The sequence below is a fragment of the Lepisosteus platostomus genome, chromosome 20, assembly GCF_059453375.1.
Source record: "Lepisosteus platostomus isolate fLepPlt1 chromosome 20, fLepPlt1.hap1, whole genome shotgun sequence".
NCBI classification, from domain to species: Eukaryota; Metazoa; Chordata; class Actinopteri; order Semionotiformes; family Lepisosteidae; genus Lepisosteus; species Lepisosteus platostomus.
In genome coordinates this window covers 4076868-4103111 of record NC_142630.1, presented here as the reverse complement: position 1 = coordinate 4103111, position 26244 = coordinate 4076868, and the positions used below count along the sequence as shown (strand labels likewise).

Here is a 26244-nt window from a genome sequence, read left to right as displayed (position 1 = left end):
TTAACCATGTTAACCCCGGAAGTAAATTCTGTGAGGCTAACTATAGCATACTGTATTGCTAATAACCAGGAATTATTCACTTTCATTACAAGCATGATAAATGAGCAAATTAGGGATTTCATTTCAGCCTAAAATCTACTGTTGTGTTAATTTATATTCCTTTATCATCCACTTTAGAGAAGGATCAAAACGCGTGATTTATAAATGCAACAAAGACAGAATATACACAGAAAAATAGAATTGTTTTGTAGCAGGTGCATGGATATTAAGTTGAGCCTTCACATAGGTAAATATAGTCCTGGTTAACATTTGTCATCAACAGTGGAGGTTTCTGGCTAGAGCCTTGTGTGGCCACAAAGAGCTCATTTATCTATACAGAGTTAGAACTGACTGCACTGCCAGCATTAGAAACTTGCAGGGGTCCAATAAGTCACAGCAGTTGTGGTTCCTTGGCAAACCAAGGATAACCAAGCTGTCTGAAGCTCTCCCATCCCTGACAGTATTTGGGTAGCTGCAGATTGACCAGACTTTGATGAATTCTCTTGGCTTTCTAAGAGAGGATCACAGGATTTTACAATTTCTGGGTACTGTCCTGATGTCTTCACTACTTGGGGATTTACTGCATCTTTGTCACTTTTGCTACAGATGAGTGTGCAGATGGAGAATCTGTCATAACTAATAATTAATACCATTATTTTTAGCACTAATATATATTAATCCGTCAGCACTGCACTTGTACAGATCATATTCTAAGTTATTTAGGATGGACAGCTGCCACCGACTCACTTTAATGCCCCTTGGGACGTGAATCACTGAGAGCCATTCCTAGGAGAGAATTATTGATTACATTCTGTCCTGTTTCTCTTATTATCTGTTGAACTCAATCAACACAACTTGCTTGCCTGTCTTCTCTCAGGAATGCAGACTGGAACTTAGTTCTGTCTCTGGGTTAGACAGACACTTGTTCAGTTTAGAAATCTGGCAAAACAAATCAGTCTGCCCTTTATTTCCTTTCTCCTCAGGGGAAGCAGAACTCCACAAGACATCCCTGCTGGAGCATCAGTCTCACTCAACGGCTTGGCAGAACCAAGGCTCACGATATTTGTTGCATTAGCAAGGTGAGGTACCAGTATTACAAACTGACACTGTTTGTTAAAGGCTTTAACAATGTACTGTAACAATGTTACAAAGAGAGCTAATGAAACAGTTCCAAAGTGTGAGCTCCAGCAGCAAGACAGGGCAATGCTAGATCAATTACACCAGTACTGTCACAGCAGCAGCCTGTGTGTGTTCTTGTGAATATTGAAACACTTAATCAGAGAGAATTCATGAATGACTGGGTTTCATAATATGACCATTCAACTGGAGCAAAATGTGACTATTTGCTAAGGGCTTTGATAAATAGATGGGCAACAACTAACTGCCTAAAGTTAAGACATGTAACTTTCAAGTCACTTTAAAACAGAATGTTTGAATTGCTACTGATTGAGACCTACAGTAAGGAGTCACTGGATTCATTCTTATGCAACTCTAATTAAGAAAAAAATATTAATGATTTTGTCTTCAGCAGCCTAGAGATTTGATCATTTTAAATTTCTCCTAACTCTTGAAATGTTAATTGATTTGATGTACACAAAAATCGAGGGTCTCTGTATTCTGTCAGGGTACTGCATAACCTGAACTACAAATCTTCTAAAACTGCTCATGAGACGCTCACTGCAAGTTGTAAATTGTTTTGTTATTCAGTGGCCAGGAAAAATGCTGTGCCATTATTATTATTATTTATTTGTTGACCCTGTTTATCCCATGATGCTTGTTGTAAATTAGAACCTGATGGTATATGTTTACAGTAGCTCCCATGCCTTTGTGATTTACCCGTTTACTTTCTGATAGGAACCGCCTGCTGACTGGCTTCACTTAATGCAAAAAACACGTTTTTAAAAAAATGGCAAAATGCAATTAGTTACAGCATGAGTTTAATCCTCTGAGCCACCCCTGTTTGACCATGATGAACCTGGGTATCAATTATATGGAACTGGGGAGAAAACAGGCTACTTAGACCTCAGTGTAGGTCATGCGACAAAGAAAGTGTTGTGAAACAGCAGTTCCTCCGAAGCTGTTATTAAAGAAGACATTCTAGGGCACATGGTTCTTTTTCACAGTGACAGTGCTGTGCTGAACTGGACTGAATGTGGTAAACCTTCTCTTCTCCACCAAGCCCATCCCCACAGCAGTGAGGCGCCACTGGACTGAAACATCACAACACGTGCTTCATGTCTCTCGCATCTTCCGCAGGTCAGACAAAAGGTCAGAGAAAGAAATGGATCACTGGTGGCAGAGCCTGAGCAATACTGTATTAAGTATCGTTTCTACAGCAGTGTTTGACGAAACAAAAAATGTACCCCATGACATTCGCATGTCAAAAAGAACTTTTTAAGTGCTCTGATTTTTTTTTTTGCGCTTTTCAACCTCTTGAGATACTTTCTTGGCAGTTTTGCACAGTGACCTGAGATAGCTGACAGTACTGTAGAAGCCTGCTTTTTGAATTTTGCACACAGTGTTGAATGTAAAACTCCCATTAAACAGCCATTTGGTCCAATACAGGTTTTTACCAAATGCACTTTCAAATGGTCTTGTACAGAATATACAGTACCAATGAGCCAGACATATATTTTTTTTATTCCTATATCTATGTGAAGCCTGCAGCTTCCATAACTTGAAATGGCAACAAACAAACTGAATATCGCTGATTGTATGTACATTTCCTTATAGCTTCACAGATTATCTCTTACTTTTTACTTTCTATACGCAAAATGCTGGAGCACTTAGCTCAGACGGCCAGGGTGTCTAGCTTGTAACCGGAAGGTCCTGGGTTCAACCCCAAGTAGGGGTTGCTTGCTCTAATTCCTTCCAGACGGCTCCCAGGTCCACTCAGTCCACTCCAAATGAGTACCGGGGGTTAATCCTTTTGGGGGTAACAGGTCGGCCGGTGTGTGATGCTGACCACATCACCTCCACCTCCAGTGTTGGATAGCCAAGAAAAATGGAGCGCCCCCCCCATTCCCCCATGGGCCTTTATGGCCTGAAAAGGGGGCCTACCTACCTCTACACAAATTGCTATACACTGGCAATCTAACTCCCATCCTTAGCTAATGATGTGCAGGAGCTGAATATGGTGCAAGAAAGGTAGAAGTAACAAGCTAAAATTAAATTTCTTAATAAGAGCTCTATGAAACAGCTTGACATATTTAATCTACTACCGAACTACTTATCCTCTTTTTCTAGTGATCTTATGCACATTTAATCTCACTAACTTTTTGTATACACTTTATGGGAAACTGCCAGGTGGGTCCTCCATTGAACTACAGTATAGAAGTTTACTGACTAACCAAGAAAACAGAGCAGTAGACTGGTGGACGTATTGAGATCAGAGCTGCCAATACTTTGGTATTTTTAGTGTTCATGAAAATTTGATTGTGAATTTTTTTAAAATATTTAACTTTCTTTTGTTCTGCTGGGTCAAATATGCTGTGGAACTGATTGCATGTACTGTAGGTGACATTAGGGTGTAATAAACCACAGTCACAGTAATTTACAGTGATTGTCCAAGTAGTTTTCACTTCTCATTATTAGGTATTTTATTCCGTATTTGCACTCCAGGCAACTGAGTCATGAGCTGATTATTTAAGACAGGTTGATGTTAACCATGAATAGAGTGCGGTAGATTGCATTATTCTGAAAATCACAATATTTTCCTATATAGGTATTAAATTATTTATTATCTTTATTATATTTCTCTATATGAATATAAAAAAGCATTGTAATATATAGCTATACTGTCATTGTGTCATTTTTTCCAGAATGTAGTAAAATATTTTCAGTTTATTGGATTCTAGCTAACATAACATGCAGTTGTGTTATCTATAGTTTTTAGGGATAGTTGGCACAAACTGAATATTGCTGATTGTGTGTAGCCTCACAGATTATCTTTTACTTTTTAGTGGCTTTAATTTCAGGCTGAAATTCCATATTTATAAGTACTCCTCAAGTCTACTGTATAGATACTGCTGACATTCTATTTTAACTCAGTTTTTCTCTCTGCATTATCCTTATATGCATGTACTATGCACCCAGTATTAGCTTAGGCTATGTCTTATAAATCGATTTCTCTATGACCTAATCTATTTCTCCTGTTCATAGTGCTGACAACCTCACAACTGTTGCATTATCATTTTGTCCACTTACACAGCAGAACAATTATTATTACAGCACATTGCTATCAAGCTAACTCACATTGCCGTTTTTCCCCATTCAATGTTTCTTTTTTGTGAATAACAAATTTAAATGCTTCAAATCTTTCTTTATTTAAAATGAAAGCTCTTCCTTTGCAGCATAATATACAAATATTGGAGGAGCTATATACAGTGAAAGGTGCCGACAGCTTTTGGCAAAGAGGCCAAAGATAATGTTGATACCAGGCTGCCATTTAAACAGTGTAATTGTGAGTGCTCTATCAGGAAAAAACAGACTGTCTAGGCTGGTAGCATAGTTATTTGCTTAGTAACTGAATCTGCCCCAGACCTGTGTGTGGTGTACTTTTTGCAGTTATCCTGTTATATGTTTTCATACATATTTTGTTAATTAATTGATTGATTTCCCTGTTTACGCCTGTGAAACCAACAAGAATAAACATAACAAGGCTGTTTCATCCATTTTTGGTTTTACAGGCTGCGTGCTCTCATCCAGCACCTGTGATGAGCCTTTTTATTTATTTTTTATTCTACAGGTCAACTGAGATGGATACAGTAGAATTGTTATCAATTTCCTCTCTTTAACATTATTGTTGCTGTTATCACTAGCATGTGCCATGTAACATTGACTTAAAATAATGTTACAATTCGAGCAATCTCAAGTCCAAGGTTTGGACTTCATTGGCAGTGTAGTTCAGCATTTCTAAAAGGTGTTTAGTTTGCAGGATTTTCCTATTTCATCTGATTTTTCATGAAGGTGCTGCCAGAACACGGTTTCTCTTTATGTCCTTTATGAGCTTAATCTGGGCTGTCGTAAATGCTATAAATTTCGCCTCCTCAGGAGCTGGTTCAGCATGACATCTGATGAAATGAGACTTTGCTGCGCGCTGCTAAAGAACAAATTACTCCAATTATGAGGAAAATCTAATACACTCAATGACTGTACATCATTTCGAGAATCAGTCTGGATATTAAAGCAAGCAGGTTTTTCTCATTAGCTGTAATGCCAGAATAAGGTGGAAATCTTTCTCGGGGTGCTTACAGCACGTACAACAGTGGAAGGGGAGGGGGAGAGGTAGGGGTTGTGGTATTTAGAACTATGTCCTCAGTGAGACTCCTTCAGCCAACTGATGTACAGAAAAGTAACTATCACTATAAGCGCTATTAACATATTATTTTTATTATTACTCCCAAAGGCCAGAGAGAAGGTACCAGTTTTTCAAACTGACTAATGGTTAAAAACCCCACGACCTACAGAGTGTTGTGTTGGTACCTGGTGAATAAATTGCTCATCTTCTGTTTATTGAAGTCCAAATAACTATGTTTGTCATTCCTTAAATGCCTTTCGCTTTCAGGTGGAGGAATAAGATGCTCTGAAACATAGCAATTCAGGTTCAATTTCCATCTATAGGAAAAGTTCCAAAGGTCAAGGGTGGTATCCAGTTGTTTCATTCAACAGCAATAAAACTATTGAAATCGAATCTATTGTGTGCATCTACAATATGTTGAATTTTTTTTTGGCCGTAAAAAAATAAAAGGGAGAGAGATTCCACATTGCTTGCTGGCTTTATGGGTGCGAATAAGGGTGTGGGTGGCACAATGGTTAGCAGTGCTGCCTCAGGACAGGGGTCTTGGGTTCAGATCCTGGGGTGGCACAGTACCTATGTGGAGTTTGTACTGTATGGTCTCCCCATGTTTTCTCTGGGTGCTCCGGTTTCCCCCCATAGTCCAAAAACATACTGGTAGGTATAACTGGCTTCTGAGAAAATTAGCGCTGGTGTGAGTGTGCAGATGTCACACGTGTGCGTGTGCGTGTGTTCCTTGCCGGGATAGGCTCCGGCTCCCCCGTGACCCTCTACTGGATGAAGTGAGAATGGACAGATGGAATAAGGGTGATGTTAACTTCGCCAACAGAACTTTAAGCTTTTGAGGGGTTTCTTTAGACTCGCAGAGAAATAAAATGTCATTTGCATCAGGAGGCTTTGTTTCTTACAATACAACCCGGGGGCCCGAAATATCTTGAACAGTTGATCAGAGCTCAGCTGTGGCTTGGGTTTTTAAGGATGAGTCTTTGAGAAATCGTGCATGAGTCATGTACACTAACACCTCTAAACCTCATTAAAAGTTACAAGTGGTGGACAGGTGAAGGACACTGTGGATTAGTGTCTCCGTGGCCCATTACACTTTACTGCAAATCTGTGGTGGAAGAAGGACGTCTGCAGATTCCTCCATGTACCAATTTGCAGGATGAATAGATAACCTTTGCTGACGTACTCTTTGACTCACAGCGTTGTTCATCTGCCTTAACAACTGAAAGGCATCATTCACTTTGATTGGCATCCTATTTGTTTTGTCTCTGATATAATTCCTTTTTTTTTTTTGCTTTTTAATGAGCCGTTTTAATAATCTGCTGTGGAAAAAGCTCAGATTACTCTATTGCACAAAAAAGCAAATGTATGATTCATTCTTAGATTATTCTTAAAACTGGTTGGATGAGCACCGCACAAAGAAAAACAGAAAGATTAGAAGCATCACCAGCACAGCAATTACAAAAGGCAGAATGTTCCTCCAGTCACATTTAATGCTGACCTTTGTTCATGTGCCAGTATTTTCCGGAGATGCTTGAACAATCACACTAAAGCACAGCTATTTCTAAAGCCTGCTAGCAGCATTTCCCTAATCTTGTTCAGTTGGGGAGAGGACATCAGAAAAAAGAACAGAGAAAACCTGTCTACAGTGCTTTAGTCAGTCTTTCAGTCCTGAAACATCTCTCTCAGTGAGGTGATCTGTGTCATATTTCTAGGCACATCTGAAAATGGGTATACTTATGAAAAGTTTTTTTTTTCATTGCCAACTTCAAATTAATCTTAAAGGAACAAGAAAAAAAATCTTCAATTTGCAGCTCAAATGACATCTCCTCTTAACATACAGAATATAGACTAATACAGTAATTAAGACATCAAAGAGTATTTCCCTTCAAGTATTCACTCAACTGAAATGATATACTCATCTTTGCTTGTTTTTCTCTAAACAGCAGCTTCCTAAAATGTCCCTGAAATTGCTTTTGTACATATCACTATCATAATTTCAATGGAAAAACACCACACAGTACATCCAGTATAAACACTTATTGTTCTATTCAGTGTCATTCTCAGGTGAACAATTATTTACAGAGACAAAACACTTGAAACTTTGAAGGCATGTTAGAAACTTCGCCATTAACTCGATTAAGTAGGTTCCAGAGATCATTATATGGCTTTATATAGAATAGATGTTCTAGCATTACAGTAAAACGGAAAACTCAGGAGAAGATCTTCATTAACTTTCAGTTTATCTTTAATTCAAGGTCTCTTGCAGTTTTCAAAATCCTTCTGCTATTCTGGTCTTGAAATGAAACCAATCTGTATTCAATCTGTCTTGCTTCAAATTAGATGCTCCAAATTAATGATTTCATAGCATGTGCACTGGTATCCTTATGGTAAATAAATTGAAATTGGAGGCTGAAATAAGCTAGACAGATGGGAAATGAAGAGAAAGGCTGACTGGGGCCAGCGGTATAGTTTATCAGGAAAGCCATTACACTTCACAGCTTGTAGCGGTCAGAAATCTTTACAGCAAACAGTTTTCATGAAGAAAAAAAAACAGATGTGAGCTGAAGCAACAGATAGGTAGTGAGATACAACATTTCATCCTTATTCAGACACCCACTTTATCGTTAGAGGGTCCTTGTGAGCAGAAGCCTAGCTCAGGAGAGAAAGGACCCAAGGCAGGACAGGAAAGCTACTGTACATCTGCACTGGTACAACTCTGGATGGACACGACACAAAGCGGGACTGCAGCCTGGACAGAACACCAGGCCATGCATCCATTCGGGGAGGAAACTGGAGCACCTGGCAAAACCCCACATGGCTGCAGGTTTCAGGGAGAGCTGTGCATCTCAGGCTGGAATCGAACCCAGGACACAGGCGCTGTGAGGCAGCATGTCACCATGCGGCTCGCTTGGCAGCTATTTGTCATCAAGTTTCCAAAGAGGCAATTACTGTATGGTCTCTGTGATTTGTCAAGACATGTGTGATTATGTACATACAGTACACAGAAATACACACAATACAAAGCAATTGCAATAAAATGAGTTTAACGCCACTGTTCAAATCTAGGGCCAAATAAATACATTCAAACAATGTATTCACGTCCTGCTTACGATGTGTTATGCTTTCCCGCGGTCGCTGTATATTACTGTAATCTGTGCTCCCCTGTACCTTCAAAAAATGCAATCTATACAAATTTTTTAAAAGTTGGTAATAAAAAATACATCTCTGTCATCTCTCATCAGAAGTGTTACGCCTTTGGCTCCAAAACATGTGAAGAGCTTATGAAACATTGAAAGCATTTCTGTGTGTCTGATGAAAGCTCGCTTTAGGAGTAAGCCTGTGTAGAAATGTAAAAATGAAAGGAATATATTGCAGGAAAGGATTTTCAGTGCCAAGACACTACATGAAACTCAAATCAAGCTGTTGCTGATTAGTTTACTGGTAGCTTCCCAAAGAGATTAATCACATGGGGGCAGGAGCCATGCGTCATCTGAAAGAGTCTGCATTATAACAATTTCAAGCTGCTTTACTTACACCATACCACAACAGTAAGAGGTAGATAGAGAGAGGGCTGGAGAGAGGAGAGACAATGAATGGCGGGGTGATTTAATTCTATTTGCATTTTTGCTTCCATGATTTTGTTTGGATCCCCTGTGTGAATGTATATGAAAAGATTTAATTAAATGGAAGAAGCAAAAGAGAGAACACTTATAGCAGCCCTTTGAATCCTTAAAGTCTGATTGCTTCGCTGAGATAATTGTTTGCCTGAAATCCCAGCCAGTGGTCAAAAGCCAGTGTGTGGAAGTCAAAGGCAGCTACTGTATGTGCAGAGCAGAGGGAAGCGCACTCAGTCTCCAACAAGAAGAGATGACTAGCATGACTGCACTGATATTTTATCAGGTGATGAAGCAGCAGACTGTGACTTTGGTCTATAATGGAGTCTATAATGGAGAACAGAATTCTCGGCTACAAAAGGTTCAATTTTCTGTTTCTACCGCTAGGTAGGCAGACCTAAAAAACACCTACATTAGCTCTTTAAAGCTAATTCTTGTTCTTAATTAGTTTTAATTTTTTCAGCTCTCTAATTTGTGGAAAAACAAGACTGGCATTAGCTGAGCAGAGCGCCAGCAAGGCTTTGCAATACTGTAGCTGTGCCAGGACAGATCAGCCTTGCCATGTCTTTCAGTCACCATCTTCTCAAACCCCTGTGGTATATGATTACTGAAAGCAACTGCCTAATGAAGCGAAGTTTCTGAGACAAATATCTAAATGATGGCATGTCCTGTATTTCTAACAACAAGTGAGCCCGGTTAGAAAGTGACATGAGAAGAAAGCTGATCACAAATCATTTTACTGGATTTATGGCAAGACAATAAATATGACAATGTATTCATGGCATGTCTTACTGAAAATTATCGTTTGAAGACATGGCAATGGTGCCACTGTATTCGTAGCTGAATACGTTGATGAAGTAATGATCTTTATTGACCTCATGGAAAAACATGGGTGTCTTAGAAACTTAGTGAGCTTAGTGACCTTTACTAACTTTGAAAATAGTTCAATGGCTTACCTGTAGCATGCAACATCTTCTGTGAGTTATATTTTAATTATTTTATTCTGGGCAACAGTGCATGTGCATTTGTTTCCTTCGCATTAACTCCGTAGCAAAGATCTTTATTGTTATGAACATACTGTAAGATCGTTTAAAAACAATAGGAAGCCATTCAGCTCATCTGCCTTATTTGGTCATTTATAGCTAATTGATCGGAGGATCTTATTCTGTCATTCATAGAGAGAAGACAGGGAAACTGCTGAAACAACATACGTCTAGAACCCTTTGAAGAAAGTAGTGCCTTCTGTCTCATGTTTAAAATGCATTTCGATGTAGTTCCCTCTCGTGCCCTCTGGTTTGTGTTCCGTGATTTATTCTGGGTATACTTGTTTGAATTTTCCCTCAAGATGCTTGAATACTTGTATCAAGTCTCCTCAACTTGCATCTGGTTAGACTTCTCTGGACTGATTCCAGTGTAGCAATATCTTTTCTTTTTTTTTTACAACGTGCTCACCAAATTTTACACAATATTCTAAACAAGGCCTTACAAGTGCATTATACATTTTTAAATTCTATGCTTTTATAATGCTAAGTATTCTACGGTTCTGTTTGTCTGGCTTATTTCTTCCCATGCTCGTTAAGGTGTAGTACTTTTGTCAGACTGAAGTCTCCAAGAGGAACTACTGACTCTTGGCAGAAGTCAATTCAATTTGCTGCAGCAAATGACTGGAACGATCTGCAGAGTGAACTGAAACTGTCCACCTTCATATCCGAGGGTGTTTTCAGTTACGAAATTAAATCCTTTCAAGCTGCCACTTGTACTTGTTAACACTGCAGCATGATGCCCTGCTATGTCATTTTTAATTGATCGTCCTTTTCTTACTTTCTCCCTTTCGTCTTTGGTGTAACATTTGCTTGAGCCTCTTGGCCAGCTTGTCATTGTAAATAAGAACCTGTTCTCAACTGGCATACCTAGTTAAATACATTACATTAGTATTAATGTATCTAAATGGAGAACCAAGTACCAGCTTTCCATCGGAAAAACTGGTATGTTGAATCTGGTTGCACCAAAATTTTCTGTGCTGGCTGTGTGATGCTAACACAGGAACTCAGCTGACTTCCCAACTGGAACTGATCTCAACTCTGTGCAGAACACAAGCATAAAGGCACTGGGAGCTTAACTTGTGCATCACCTGGAACACAGGTGTTAGCTCAAAAACACAGCACAGGACAGGACAGCTCTGCTGTAATTACACAGAATGCATTGATTCAGTTCAGTGGCAGACAATGTAACCTCCTAAGAACATACTGTACGCAGTTCATAGAGGACTTTTAACTGGGAGGATAAACACCTCCTGGTTATCAAACAGAAGCCTCTGACCATGTCTACTTGGGTAACAAGGCATTGTATTCCTTCTATTCACTTCACTCCAAAGCTTTAGGTCAATGTCACAGAACTGTGGAAAATGAAAGGAACACTTGCAAACCTCACAATAGCCTGTGTTACATTCAACACATTTCTGAAGAACTGCAGTGAGTTTATTGCTGCCCACTGTCAGTCATCTAGATTTATTATTGTATTAATGGAATTAATTGAACACTCTCATTGCGGTAATGATATAAGCATCCCTGTAGAACTGCCCAGATTATAACCAGCAGGGATCAGGAATAGTCTCTCCTATTATTACTATCTCCTGGCTGCCTTAATACTCTGAACCCTGCCATAAAAATACTTAGCTGCACTTTCAAAGGTACAGAGCTGCATAAAAATGAGAGCTCAGTCATTCACATTTTGTTATCTGAGAGGCAGATGGAATGACACTGAGTTGATTAGCACTTAAAATTGAAAAGAACAGCCGCAAGAATTTGTACTGATTAATCAGCACTGAGTGGGATGAAGTGACAGAAAATGATTCACCTGGTTAGGAAGGAAAGCATTGCTTCAGACATGACCATGTTCTGAGAGGTCTCAGAGGTGTGTTTGTGAGGTGAGCTTTCACTAACTTCTTTACCTTAGCCGGTTGTTGTAATTAACATCTCTTGTAATTAACAAGAGAAGTGTCCAGAGATGTCTGGTGTGGTGGAACAAAGCTGGGGGTCACTACAAGTACATGCCTTTGGCTGTCAAGAAAGAACAAACCGGTAAAACATTAATAGATGTATTATGATTCGACAAATAGCTGTTAATATTTAGGGTTAATTTTATATTTCTGTAAAGTCACAACTACGACTAAGTCATATTGTCTTTGTTGTAGTACAACCTACATACATGAAATAAAATCTTCTCATTTTAAAGACTATTGTTTCACTAGAGTTGACAGAGTTGACTGATTTAAGTTGCTTTTTACTGATGGATATTATTTTAGTGGCATAAACATTCCCACTGAAAAAACTATGCTAATGAAGACTTCATTAAAATAATGTGCTATGTGAAATAATGCTGATGGCAGACTCCTCATCAGTATTCAATAACAGGTCTGTCTTTTGGAATGTCAGTGATTCAGAACCATCAGTGCACCATCTAATGCAACTCTCATTTCATCAACATGCACTAATTGAAATATGCATTTTATATGGGCTCAGATTAAAGCCCTTCTTTGCAATCACAATTACATTTTGCTCACGTCTTTTCATTAGGGCAAATGCAATCTTACATTGGGTCACAAAACCTTTGATTTATTTTTATAAACACGTGTTCCCAATCAATTTAAATTTTAACTGTGGTCAGAGATGAAGTACAAACTTAACAGAAATTTACCAGCTACCAATATGATATATTCTTCTTTCGAGCCTTTGTGATCAACTTTAATATAAAGTAAAATCTCCTGTTTCTTCTGTTGTTTGTTTTCTCTGTTAAATGCACACAGCATGGTGCTGTCTAAGCTTTCATCAGAAAATATTATTTTTTTTGTTTCCTGCTGTAGTTGAAGGAAGCATCACGATGCTATAACTACTCTGATAAGTCACCCTCTAATCTCTTATGTAATGTAAAATGAGTGCATGTCTAGGAAATATATATTTAAATTTAATTTTACAATAATTTGAAAGGCAAAGGGTATTTGTGTAAAATTATGCTGTAAAATGACTGCTCGCCAATGTGGACATTTCTGTTAGAAATGTTCTGCACAACAAAAACCTGCATAGTACTCTGAAACACTGAACAATTTTAAAGACCTTGGGACAACAAGAGGCCATCCACATTCAGTATTCATTTTTCTCATTCCATAATACTACTCACCAATTAAATGTTCGATAGCTGATAGAACCTTCAATGAACATATTAATTGGAGCTGACTCTAATCATCCACTATTGAATATACTGTATACACTAAACTCCTTATTTTGACAAAGGCACTAATTGAATGCATGACTTACTCACAAGCCATGATAACAGAGAAACTGCTTAATTGAACATGAATTTGCCAGGCCTCTCAGTCAGTGGTTAAAACTTTTTGTACTGTAGTTGTTTATTACCATGGTTAACCTGCGCATCTGATTCCCTTACTATTGAGAGGGAGTATTTCTCCAAAAAGGACCCAAAAATTAGTTTCTTTTCAGCCTTTCCTTCACTGAACAGAGCAGGAGATACAGTATTAAATAACAAAATCATTATCATAACCATGTTACTTAATTCATACATGGCTATTATCCAGTCATCCATGTCTTCAATAAAAAAAACACCATATCATAATTGATCTTAATAAAGACAAGTTCCTAGTAAGGCAACCAAATTTAAAATAAGGTAAACTGAATTTGAAAACTGAGAGGCTATGAATTTTAATAAATTGATGTAGTATATTGCACTGACTGCACTGAAATTTCCTTCTCAGATTTTCTTGCATTTGTGGGAGAAATTTGGTGTGTTTTCATGAACACTTCTCTCTACTACAGTCAAAAATGGCACAATGGTTGAGAAACCTGCTCTCTGAGTGATTTAAGACTCATGAATACATGTCAATGCCTGGATCTCTGGGGATTTGCAATCCGATAGCTGAACGCACGTGTACGTCAGCAAGGAAATCTGACTTTTGGATGTTCTTCGTTATTTTTCTGTTTTTTAAAAGACGTTTGGAGCAATCATCAGGCATGGTAGCACTTTACCAAATGCAAGAAAGGATTGGGTAATTGCATTTGAAAGCCATTAAGATGACTGAATGACACATTCTTGGGATGCTTTGAGACAGAAGAGATTTTTTTAAGTGCTCCAGAATCCGAAGAAATTCATTTTTAATTTGATACTTTAAAAAAACAATTATGATTGAATTTGTTCAATGTCCATGAACAAATAATTTGTTCATTTGTACGTGATTAAATCTGGTAATTCTCTCCCGTTAATTAACACACCAAACCAAGTTACTCTTTAACTCTTACATTTTAGGTTCTAAATTCCAAGAACAGGATTATTGCATCTTCTGATAAACTGACTTGCCTATTAATTGACAAATCACTTGTGCAATCCCCACTTGTTTGATATTACAAGTTTTCAATTGAGATGAACGTTAAAAATACTTGATCAAAAACATTTTGAAAACAAGTAGAATATTTTTATTTTCTCACTCTGGAAGAGGGCTACGCGTAGAGATCTGTTTCATGCATGTTAATGAGAGTGGGAGGACTTGAAAAATGTTTTTCTTCCATTGTACAAACTGAACTCGAAATCGCTGTATTTAATCTAAACTATAAAGTCTTTGAACATTTGTAACTTTTAGAGACGGCATGCACTTGGACAGCTCTAAAACACTGCTGATACTGGTTCTCCTCCGTTGTGCACAGCACTAAAACTAGGACATGCTGGGAATGACAACACTGCAGGTGTGAATACTAGATATTATTTGAAAATTGGGGAAAAAAACTGACATATGTAAACCCAGTCACCATTTTTCACAGTCAGAGGGCCCCAGCAAGAGAAGGGGGAATAGCACCCATCAGAGAACCATGTCTCTCTCAACAATAGTGCTGTAATTCATAGATGCTGAGCAAGAAGCTGAAGCCAAGGACATTAACCAGCCCAAACACAAAAGCATTCAGACAACGGGTTATTCAGGGTGTCCTGGAATCTCCAGGACTTGCATGCAAGGCATTCCTCCTTCACCCAGACGTTGCTTTTATACAAAGGGGATTCTCCTCCCCCCCCCCCAAGATCTCTTAGACCAGAATCAGCAGAGATGGCAACCATATCAAACAATGTGGCACTGCTTAGGGATTCTCAGTCATAAGCAGCTCGTCACATTTCCCCCACTTCATCTGGCACACTTGGTCTATAAGGTTCAACCTGTGCTTTGAATTAGTGTCACAGCTGTTAGATGAACAAGAAACATTTTCTTTGCCTTACTGTTAAAGTAATTACTGTTATGTTAAAGCCATGTCATTTCAGCAAGCAGGCGAAACATTGCACAGCTGATAATGACCAGTGAATGACTTTGCACACCAACTGTGTATTTTCTCAGCCTCTTGAGAATATCTCTCTGTTTGGGTTCATTAACAAGGGTCACTGTAGAATGACCTGGCTGACCTGACCAAATGAAGTGTCTTCCACACCCTTTATTATTCTTTAGAAATTATGTTTCTCACTAAGTTTCGCAAGTGATGAAGGAACCACAGCAGTTTCTCGGGATCTGGCGATTCAGCTGTGAGGAAACCCTACGTTGATTACTAACATAGTTCTCAAGGGTCTAAAACCCTAATGCATGAGATTTTCAATTGAAATTTGAGATTGCTCACTGTTTGCATTGATGGCTGACCGTGAGATTTCATCCCGATACGCGAGACATCAGAGCTATACAGTTAAGTAGCACCAGGGCTGTTGTCTAGCAAATGATCTTCAATTTCAATTCAATTCAATTTATTTTGATAAAACACCCTTCACAACAAGGTTGCGTGCCCAAAGGTACTTAAAGCTGTGTGACAATACATGACATGGAGGAGAGGAACCAAAAACACCTCTGTAAGGAGAAGAAAAATCTCTAGGGGTCCAAGGTCAACTGGATGCCCAACCCCTCTGGGCATGCTAAGATTATACACTTCTAAAAAAAAGTACTAAATGTGGAGTATCAGGTCTTCCATCATGTCCTTCTGTGTGCCAGTACTCCATGATAAGCTCTGTAGACCAGCAAAGCCTCCTTGATCTTGCAATATATTACTATGAAACAATCATTTCAGTATGAATTCTTGTATTGATTTTGTCAGTGTTCATGCATTTTTTGGCCAGGCCGTCGCTCTGACTTGTATACAACTACAGGAAACCATGACGAATTATTAGGACTAAGCAGAAGCGGCAAGAAAGTGGTTGAAACTAACTTTATTCCCATTTGTCTGACATAAAAGGTATCAGTATGTATTCCTCAGGAAAAAAAAAACGTAATTATGCCTACTAATGGAGCTCAAAACTTTATAATCATGTTGTAAGTGGAAGAACCTTCTGCTACAGCCCTCCTCTCATGCCCCTTCTGTGACATTTTTATTGGGTCCTTCTCATCATCTGTTTTTCATTTTCCTGAGGGTCTCTGTTGGGCTGACATTTTACTGAAATGTATCATAATTGCTTCAGAATGGATTTTCATTCTAAAACTGACAGCATGTTAAGTGTTCCCCTGGTAGTTTGCCTCAATCTCGTGCTGTAGTGGTTTCCCGAGTTTTCTGCTGTGAACACCACCTGTATGCAGTCAGCCGGAACGAACTCCTGCCGTCACACTGTCATGTTGTATTTTTAGTTTTTATTAGATAATTATCGTACACAGTACAGGGATGTTGATTAATGAGCTTAATTACGATGTAAGAATCTCACTGCTACATCTGAAGATCAAAGATGACAGTAATTGCTGTTCAATCTGTTGAGACTGAAATTTAGATACTTGAAAGAAGACAAACACCCTAGGACATCCTGTACTGTATGTCATTATTTTTAGATGCGGATGCAATCCTACATTCCTTTCCAGAGTCTCTTTCCAATTAGAATTCACATTTTCACCATTTGTGTCTTCCTCGGTTTAATTAAATATAGAAAGCATGGTTAATGAAATTGTAACAAATCCTTATCAGGTATAAGATCTTGAGGCAGGGCAGCTGTAGAAAGTTCAGTAGCTAAGTCAGCATGCATAGGCTACAAGGTAACAGGTAAAGGTTCATTCATAGCTCAAAGGTAATTGGTAAAAAGGTGTCATACCTGAAGAAGGGCTCCACAGCCAAAACGTTTTCTTTTCTTGACCTTTCAGTATGGAATAAATCATTACCTGCTTTACCTGTTCTTTTGCAGCCGTTATTAGTTAATTGGTTGAGGGCTAGGAATACACATTCTCACATGGCTTGTGTTTAGTCTTAATTTGGTCTAAAAAAAGTTGTGCAGAGTGCAAGTGGTGTTGGGTGTCTTTTTTTTAAATAGTCTGTATTGTTAATTTATAGCTTGAAATGGCCTTGAATAAAGCCTACAGGAAATTGCCTTTTTTGGAATCATGGTGGGCTTTGTGCATACTGATGCTTAGGGGAAAAGGTTTGTCATAGACCTCTTAGTAAAGATTCAATCTGTTTTGTTTTTATGTTTGTTTCTGAATGGGCTGCAGTGAAAAACTGGGTATATTCTAGCATTTTAATGCATTAGCCTGGTTATGCTTTAGTGCATTCCGAGGTAGAGAATGAAATAATAAAAAAGCAAACAGATTCATTAGTTTTGGAGACCTCATTTGCTTCCATTTTCTTTGCTTAAACCATTTTCATCTTAAAAGTTTGAGGATGGAGGCTGATCAGTAAAATAGCATTTTCAGTGTCATTGAGAATAAAGGAGGACTTGGAATTCATCCTCCAAGGGTCCTCTGTCAGATACTGCAATTAGACTAAGGTCAGGTGTTCTGTAAGCCTTACCATGCAGATTGTGCCTTTTTATCTTTTGCTGTAAACAATCTTTTATTATAAACAAGTATGCAAAAGGATTCAAGCTTGAATGATTGCTTAAATAATGACAAAAATGAGATCATTAAAATAACGTTGGCAATAAACAGTTCATGAAATTGGTACACCATGTTCTGTTTTCAGCTCAGACAGCTTGCTATTGATAAAAAATAGAGATAGCCTGGTTCATGAGTACAGTATGGGCTTTCAGTGTGTTGTATATGGTCTTTAATTACTGTACTGTTGCTGAACAGATCTAGCACAACAGCTGTAAAAATATTAATTTATCATAACATTTGAATTTTCAATTAAAAATTATTTTCTTGTATTATTGACAATGCGGGGGTTTAATTCCTTAGCTGCATTGTAACAACGTAAGAAAATATTCTGCAAAGCAGCCCAGCTTCTACAGTACATTTGAAAAGTGGGCTTTTTCTATATTCTTCTGGCAACCAGTATGAGTGGCACTGAAGGTGGTGTGAACTGTATGAGCAAGTGGTGTTTGTAGCTGTAGCCTTCAGCTATTCTGTGAAATGCTCGGACTTTCAGAAATGACCCACTGTGGGGCATCTGAATCTCTTTTGTTCTTCTTGATTAATGAACTGCAAACATGTCTATTGTCAGCTTCTATAATTCAATAAATTGAGTGTTGACTCTTTTTGACCATACAGAGAAAATATTTTTCACCAAATCATCTTATTAGCGAGGTCTGGTTGGTCGTACATATGAAAAATGTCAAGTCAGGTGTGGTGCACAACCGATCAATCAATGGGGAGATCCATGTATGGTGCTGAGCTTGCTACACAGGTCCACACCTGTGATCAGGAATTGATCAGGAATCAGTTTACATGGCACTACACTAATGGCATCCTGGGACCTTGGTCCCCTTCTTGTGGGCTCATCTTGATGAGAGAATTCACGCTTGCTGCATGTATAGTAGTGTCTTGTGAAAAAATGTACTGTTTGGATGCCTTGCGACAGCAGACTTGAGACACACTGAGCATTCACAGGACTCGGTATTAAATTATTCAAACAAACCTCATCCTGTGTACGGGGCCAAGTTTTTTCGAAGTGTGGTGTTAAAATTGACCATATAATTTTTAAAATTCAGCAGCCATCTGCACTCAACTAATTAGAGATCGGCATTTTAATTAGTGAACCATCCCTTTCTAGGAAAATAATTTCCATAAGAACACAAGCCAAGCCACTATTATACAGATCGAACAACATTCAGAAATATGAATATTTTAGTTATGAACTTATTAGCTTTTAAAACACTTAAAATGGCCTAAACATTAATTTACAATCTGAGTGGAGATGCTTGTAATGTTTTGTAATCTAAAATATCCATAAAGTATTCAATTAACCTTTCCATAATATCTCCTGAATTGAAGAGAAATACAGGTTTTTAAAGTTTTCCAAAATAATTCTAACAACCCACATGAAGCAATTAAAGATTAAACAGTCTTGACTCTCTGAAGAGGGAGATGCTTTCAGGTAAAATTATAATTGTAGAAAAATAGGAACTCCTGAAATCTCTTTGCTGCAGGGCCAGTCTGCCAGTACAATTTATGCTCTTGACCACTGAGTCTCTTAATGAATGCCAGTACTTGCTTTTTCAGTGATGCCTTTACACTTGATACACCTTCCTGGCTGTAATGCCTGATTAGATAAATGGTCTAGTCTAGTAATGTTAAAGCCAAACCCTGTTATTTACCACTTAACCCTGCCCAAGCTTAACTTGAAACCCCCTTTCATCAAAGATCAGAAAACGAGCCATGTTCGGTGTGTTACACCTTACCCACTGACTTTCAGACCAGTCAGTGCGTAGTCTATACAAATATCACAAATCGGTCTATGCTTTTGCTTGTAATGTCTGGTATTTAAATTCTAAAAGAGTTATCATGTGTATGACACAAATCTCAATAGAAACTGTAAAGTTTAAGCAATAAAGGGCCCCATAATGCCAAGTACCACAAATATGAAGCGGAAGGAAGTTAGATTTAGTTTACTGAATCATTATTTTAAAATGTAGGTAAGAATCTCAACAGCCATCCGTTTACTGTAATATTCAATCACACAGCAAGTTCTTCCTGTTCTATGGTACCTATTAAACAGGAAAGAGAAATCCAGGTTTCTGCTGCTAACTGAACAGTGATGTGGTACTCAAGAGCTCTGCTGTTTGTGTGTTCTTCTCTGTTGACGAGTTGAGTCACTCCTCTAATATTTAGAGTGCATGTTTTTCTTTACTTTAAGACAGAAAAAAAAACTTGATTCATTTGTTCTGAGAAGCAGAAGAATTGAAACCGGAAAGTGCAAAAATCACTTGATCTTGAACATTTTCTGCCTATTTGGTTTCAATGCGCTAGAGATACAATCCCTTTGTCTTCTTCATGCATACTTCGCCTTTCTGTGGCAACTGTAAATGGTAGAATGGCTGAATCCAGGAAATGGATTACTTTTCCTCCCATGTGTCTTTACTTTTTTTAACCATCGGTAATTTTAATATTTGCGTTGACTTCTATACTCAGCCATTCCCATCAATGGTGTCTTTGGAATATAATTCACTCTTGGTGTCCATCCCATCCAATATACCTGTTAAAGGTGATTTCTTCTTTGTTCCTAGCAGTGGAGTTTGGCATCATATACGATTCGATCCCTATGCCTTTAAGCCAAGGTAAATACAAGATCTAGACATTCCTGTCTTCTGATGTTAGCATCAATTATCAGCCAGTCATTACATGATATACAAGATGAGAAAAATGGATGCCTTGTCAGTTCAGAGTTCTTTCTCATCAGTGAAGTCTAAACTGATCAATTCCTTCAGCTGCTTTGCTTTGACAGATACTTTTCTGCTTCAATGACTGAGATTTTAATGAGACTTTTTATTAGTCCTATTAAAGTTGTTATTTTTGTGAAAGTTATATTTAGCTGGAAAACAATCTTCATTAAACACTTTACATTTTTTTACATGCTGCTTGACGGCCGATTAAAATTAAGATCTTCCATCTTTTGATTCGTTTTTTGGAGATAAGTTTTATTGAAATTCTAATTTGTTACTGTGAATACCAAAAATGTATTACTAAATATTAGGAAAGAGAAGTTGATTATATTTGTGCCTACAGAATTAAACAGTAGGATTGCATGATTTTAAACCAGAAAAGGCCATTTGACCCACCTAATATTTGCTAGTAGCTAATTAATCTGAGATTTAATTTCTTCAAAGAAGCTGATACTGTAGGTTCAACTACATTGCTGGATAGCATGTTCCATACTCCCCAAACCCTACTTGTAAGGTACTACACCATTTTCATGGTTTATACTTTCTGTACTTGAGATCATCTGTGAACCTGAATAGTTTATTAACTGTACTAGAATTTAATCACCGTCTTAAATTGGGAAGAGCAGTAGTATTCTAAATCGTCCCCCAGAGAAGTAATCATGAAATAGCTATGTTCAAATGTACTGAAATAGTTGACCTGTACATTTCTTTTCTAGTTAAAGGTGTTATTAATAAAATGAGATTTTTAAATTGAGAGTCCACTTTTAAGTCTGAAAATTATATTAAAGTATAATAAAAAATATCAAATAATGTTCAGTGCAGTGTCTTTAACATTGTCAGCACATGTAAGGATGAACATAAAGGAGTTTTCATTCAGAAAGAAACCTTGAACGCAGCTGCTTTTTTTGGAACCCATTCTACTCATTCTTTAACATCGCTTATGGAAATAAGCTTCCATCTGATGGTTTGTTCTTTTTATGGCCACCCAAATCTGGAACTGTTAACTGTTAGTCTTGTCACTGTACCATTATACTCCTTGCAAAATGACACCAGAGATGGATAATGCACATTTGCCATGAAGACCTGAAATATGGGCTAAACGATTGTTGTGCCTCTCACTAAGAAAAGGACAGGTCTGCTCTGACAGTGCAGCGCCAGTCTCCAGTCAGAGGCCTCCACTGGCTGAGATGCTTAAGATTTCCACTCCTCTTCTTGGTTTCCTTTCTCAAGATGGGCAAATATACAGAAATAAAGTTAACAATCTTTAAAATTAGAGTCGACTTGTGGGTTTTAAATCACTTTCAAATCATCAAACTTTTAAGATCTGATATGGGCTGGGAGGCTTCCATAGATGGGACAGAAAGCAGTTGCCCAGTGTCTGAAGCCTCGTACCGGAGACCAAAAGCCCAAAGAGTGCAAAGGACACGTAGGTGTATATAGAGTATCAGTTCACTGATGTAGTCTGGTGCCAAACTCTGCCAAGCTGTTAAAGCGCTTAAACTTATTTGGAAATCCTTAGGGAGCCAGTGCCACAGAGGCAAGAACAGGTGATCTATGCTCATGTATTTTAATTTCTGATAAAAGTCCAAGCAGCTAAGTTCAGAACATGCGGATACACTAGCACGCATGGCATTGCAATCAAAACTCTGAAAAAAAAGCACCCTTTAGCTTTTCTGCATCAGATTGGGAGAGGTGTAAGGATACTGTATGTGCTAAACATATGAAAACAGATGCCTTCAAAGCACTCCATTATGCGTTATACTTATGAGCTGTTTCAATTGATGATATCCTGTACAGTGCTAAAGTTTGCTCATATTACTTACTTATTACTGCTGGAACACATTGGCTAAGTAATTATTGCCCGTTCTGTTGCAGAGATAGACCGTGCACGCATTATCCTTTGAGGCACTGCTGATATTTGCTCAAGGATTATGGAACATCTGGCAAGCTTCCAAGAACAGCTAGAGATGTGGAAAACTCTTCCCTGTGGTGTTCAATTGTCATCGTCCTCATCATACTGCTTGCTGTGAGTAAGTAGTGAAAAGGGGGAACTGGATATACTGTACATGTATAATAAAAAACATACATTTCAAAATAAGTGAATTAATCTAAAAGTGAATGTTGCTTCATGATCGAGAAATAAGGTACTTTGGTCACCAGTGGAAATCAGGAGGATTTGCATTTAGAACTGATGATGAAAAACACAATACCCAAAAGAGGGGTTGTACAGTATGGGGAGCAAACGTGGTTGGGTGATTTCAATGGATTCAGGGATTGGTCTATTAAATGTTACGAACCCTATTCAATGATGTCTGAATATCCAGGGCTGGGTTGCCTCCTTGCACTGCCCTGAATGGCTGAGTTCTAGAAAAAACAAAGGCTGTTTGGTGATTAAATTAGAAGTCCAACGCTGGTCTCAGAATGGTCAATTTAGACAGATCTCTTATGCTTACACAGTGCTAGAACAGAGTACTGCACATAATAAGGTGAATTTTCTCAACAGCAGCCGGAATAACGGAATAACGAGAGATGTATAGATGAGAACAGTTTATAAAAGATGAACGCACTTAACTATTCTTAGTCATCATAGGCAATACAATTTTCTCACTACATTTTTCCTGTTTGAATGTAATCGTTCGTCATATGCTTTTATTACTTCTTTATTTCCATTAACCTTATTTTTAAGTTTCTGTTTTTAAATAGTTTCCAGGGCATCAATGAGTAGCCAAATATATACTGCATGTAATCATTATTCAAATGATCTGTCAAAGCTTTGTTGTTGCTTAGATACTGTATTTATAGTTTTGAATTCTTCTGATCACATAGTCCTCAGACCTTCTACTGTATGTTTCAGCCCCCAGGATTTGTTTTTCCTTATCATGGGCTTATTTAACTGTTAACTGAACAGATTTCATAATTAGCTCTTTTATAACCAACTTTCTAATCTCAATAGAAAGATATTGGTGTACTGCAGGAGTGCTTTGGGCAGCGGTGTTTGCAAAAGTATAGTACGCCCATAACCCTGTTGCACCCTTGTGGCAGTCTTATCCTCTTGGGTTACCAGTCAACTGGACAGATGCAAATCACACCATTTCCAAGACCTCCATGCCAATCAACCTTGGTTTTGCGTGGTCCTCTTGTACAAGACTCATTAATGCAGTCTAAGAAATGCTAAATCTGTGGAATACTTTGTCTCAGACTGCAGAGATTGGACTTCCAATTCAATTTTTAAACAGAGAAAAACTTTTAAAGAATTAATAACATTGCAATTTCTATATGAAATCTCCAAATTTCCTTCAATGGATGACCACAATGTCATAGCCATGAGAAATATATACAGTAGATTTATTTTATCTAATTTCTTTACTGGTAATTTATAAGCGCACATGAGTCTTTATCTGTTTTCATTCGTAGTAGCAAGTTAAATCTCTAGGTCTGTGTGTTTACTGATGCTTTGCTGTTCACGACTAATGCTACTTGCTTATTAGAGAGAAAGTATTGGAGGACGATGGTCCTATTATCCTGGCTGGATATAATGAACTTGTAACAATAACTAAAGATGTTTTGCGTCATATCTCTTCAAGAGGATGAAATATATTGGCAGTGCACCATGAAGTACTTTTTAAATGTAATAAGTAAATGGACTACAAGTAAGGCAAAAATGAGTTTATTGTATGAAGGATCACTTCTGCAGATGGTATAACACCCACTCACTGTGCTATACTTGTCTCACTGGAGGCTACAATAACATGTGTGCTACTGCACAGAAAAACAGAATGAAGGAGAAAGTTGAATATGTAATATAACAAAACCATGGTATTTAATTTTTAAAGTCCTAAAAGCCATCAAAATATATAGCAATGCATTCTAGGGACAGATTGACTTATAAGTAAGTGAAACATACTGTGTTAAATGGAGTTCCATGATAAAACTTTAGGAGAAAGATTTAACCACAATTTTGATCAATCTTTTGCTTGCTAGAACACAAAAAAATCAATTAATTCAATGAGTTAATTCAACAATACTACAATGAGGAGGTTTTGCCGCATCTTGTAACCTGTTAGGATTAACCTGCACTGGCAGAAGAAGAATCTTCCCCCCCGTAAATCCAGTGTTTGAATTTGTTACAACAGATGCATATTTAAAGGATAAAAGAAATGATTTTTTGCTGACTTTAATATTGTTGCAGAAATGAAACTGAATTATGTGATGTGCTGTAAGTGCATAAACTATATTTGTTTTGTTCTGTACTGGCTTCCAAATATGATGGTATCAGCAGTATTGTATTCAGGGTATGAAATGCTGATGTATCTTGTTTTATTTTGACACCTCGTATATTAGTGAAACTGTACTGTATAACCTGAGCTGCTATTCTTTTTGAGAGGCACAATAGAGGAGAGGGACAGTGTGTATAAATCAGTTAAGGGATTTTACAAAAAAAACACAGGAGAGTACAAGGATAAATACGTACTTTCATTTTTATATTGCAAATATTAAAAATAACAGCTTAATGAAAAAAATGGTAATTGCCTTTTATTTAAAAAATGTATTGTGTGAAATATCCACACAGTTGAGGTCTAAACATATTGCAGTCTGAATTGACCATATTGAGTTACACAAATGTAAAAGCTTTTTAAATCTTTATTGTAAGTCAAAGTGAATGAAAAATCTGTTTGTAGTGAGTTCCCTTCAATATTACTTATGACAGACAATTTTACTGCCTGTATGGTAAATTACACATGGAATGGCATACTCATCAAACTTTTTACTTAAAGGAAAATATTCGAACCTAACTACAAATCACTTTTATATTTAATAGCTGTGACAACTCCAGGTACTGTTGTTCAGCAGTTTAATGGATCACTTTCCTAATCAGTTTTTCATTTGCCATACATCACATTTTAAAAGTGAAAATTAATTAACTGCTAGGTAGAATTAACAAAGGCTTTACATTATTTGAAATCACGTTTACGTAAAACAAATAGAAAAACTCATTTGCACGTCAATTACAACCAAATATGCATATGGGTGACAAAAAAGCGAATTGCAGATGCAGTATTTTATTGCTGAAAAGTATGTTTAGTCAACTAGGTGACTGGAGACCGTTTTCAGATCACCTGGCACTTGTGAGGTAGCCACATGTACACACACATACGCAAACGTAAACATTTCACTATCCAAACAAAGGCGATAAATCTGGTTTCAAACGTAAACAACCTTTACCTGGTCTGGAATTCCGGGGATAGCTTTGCTTGCTCTTTGGGGGCAACACACAGAGTAAAGGAAGTTTGCTCACGTATGGTCAAAATTAAACATTGAACCCAAACGCCCGTTTTTCTTTGTTCTATAAGTGAAATGAACTAAATTGGTGTTCAACTCACGTGTTTCGAATAAATACCTTGTTTTGATTTCTCCCCGGCAAAATGGTTTCTCCCGCAACTTGTAGGACCCAAACCTTGCCATGGCAACAGGGGCTGGCTTAGTAGTGCCTGTTTCAGGGTTGCGCATGCGTGGATCGATTTGTAAGAACATACCATTTAGAGGGGGTAGTATTCTCTTACAAATATTTACGTACATAAAAGGACATAAAATTGACTTCATAAAATTGAAAGAGATTTGGTTAATAATATGTTATTTTTTAATTGTGTACTCACTGGTGAAAGGTGTATATCAGAATTCTGATAATTT

The 26244-nt window shown here is 37.7% G+C and overlaps 1 long non-coding RNA gene across 2 annotated transcripts in view; it reads right to left on the bottom strand.

The window, feature by feature from the left end:
* LOC148644299 (uncharacterized) overlaps window positions 1–26026 on the bottom strand; it is a 44172-nt gene extending 18146 nt beyond the window's left edge. The window contains exons 1-2 of one of the 2 annotated variants that reach the window (XR_015928738.1): window positions 25955–26026; window positions 11906–12014 (exon numbers count right to left, since the gene is read on the bottom strand). This is a non-coding gene — a long non-coding RNA (uncharacterized LOC148644299). Of the gene's footprint in view, window positions 1–11905; window positions 12015–25937 lie in introns of both variants that reach the window. The other variant, XR_015928737.1, reaches the window with a different exon arrangement.
* Between the last annotated feature and the right edge of the window lie 218 nt (window positions 26027–26244).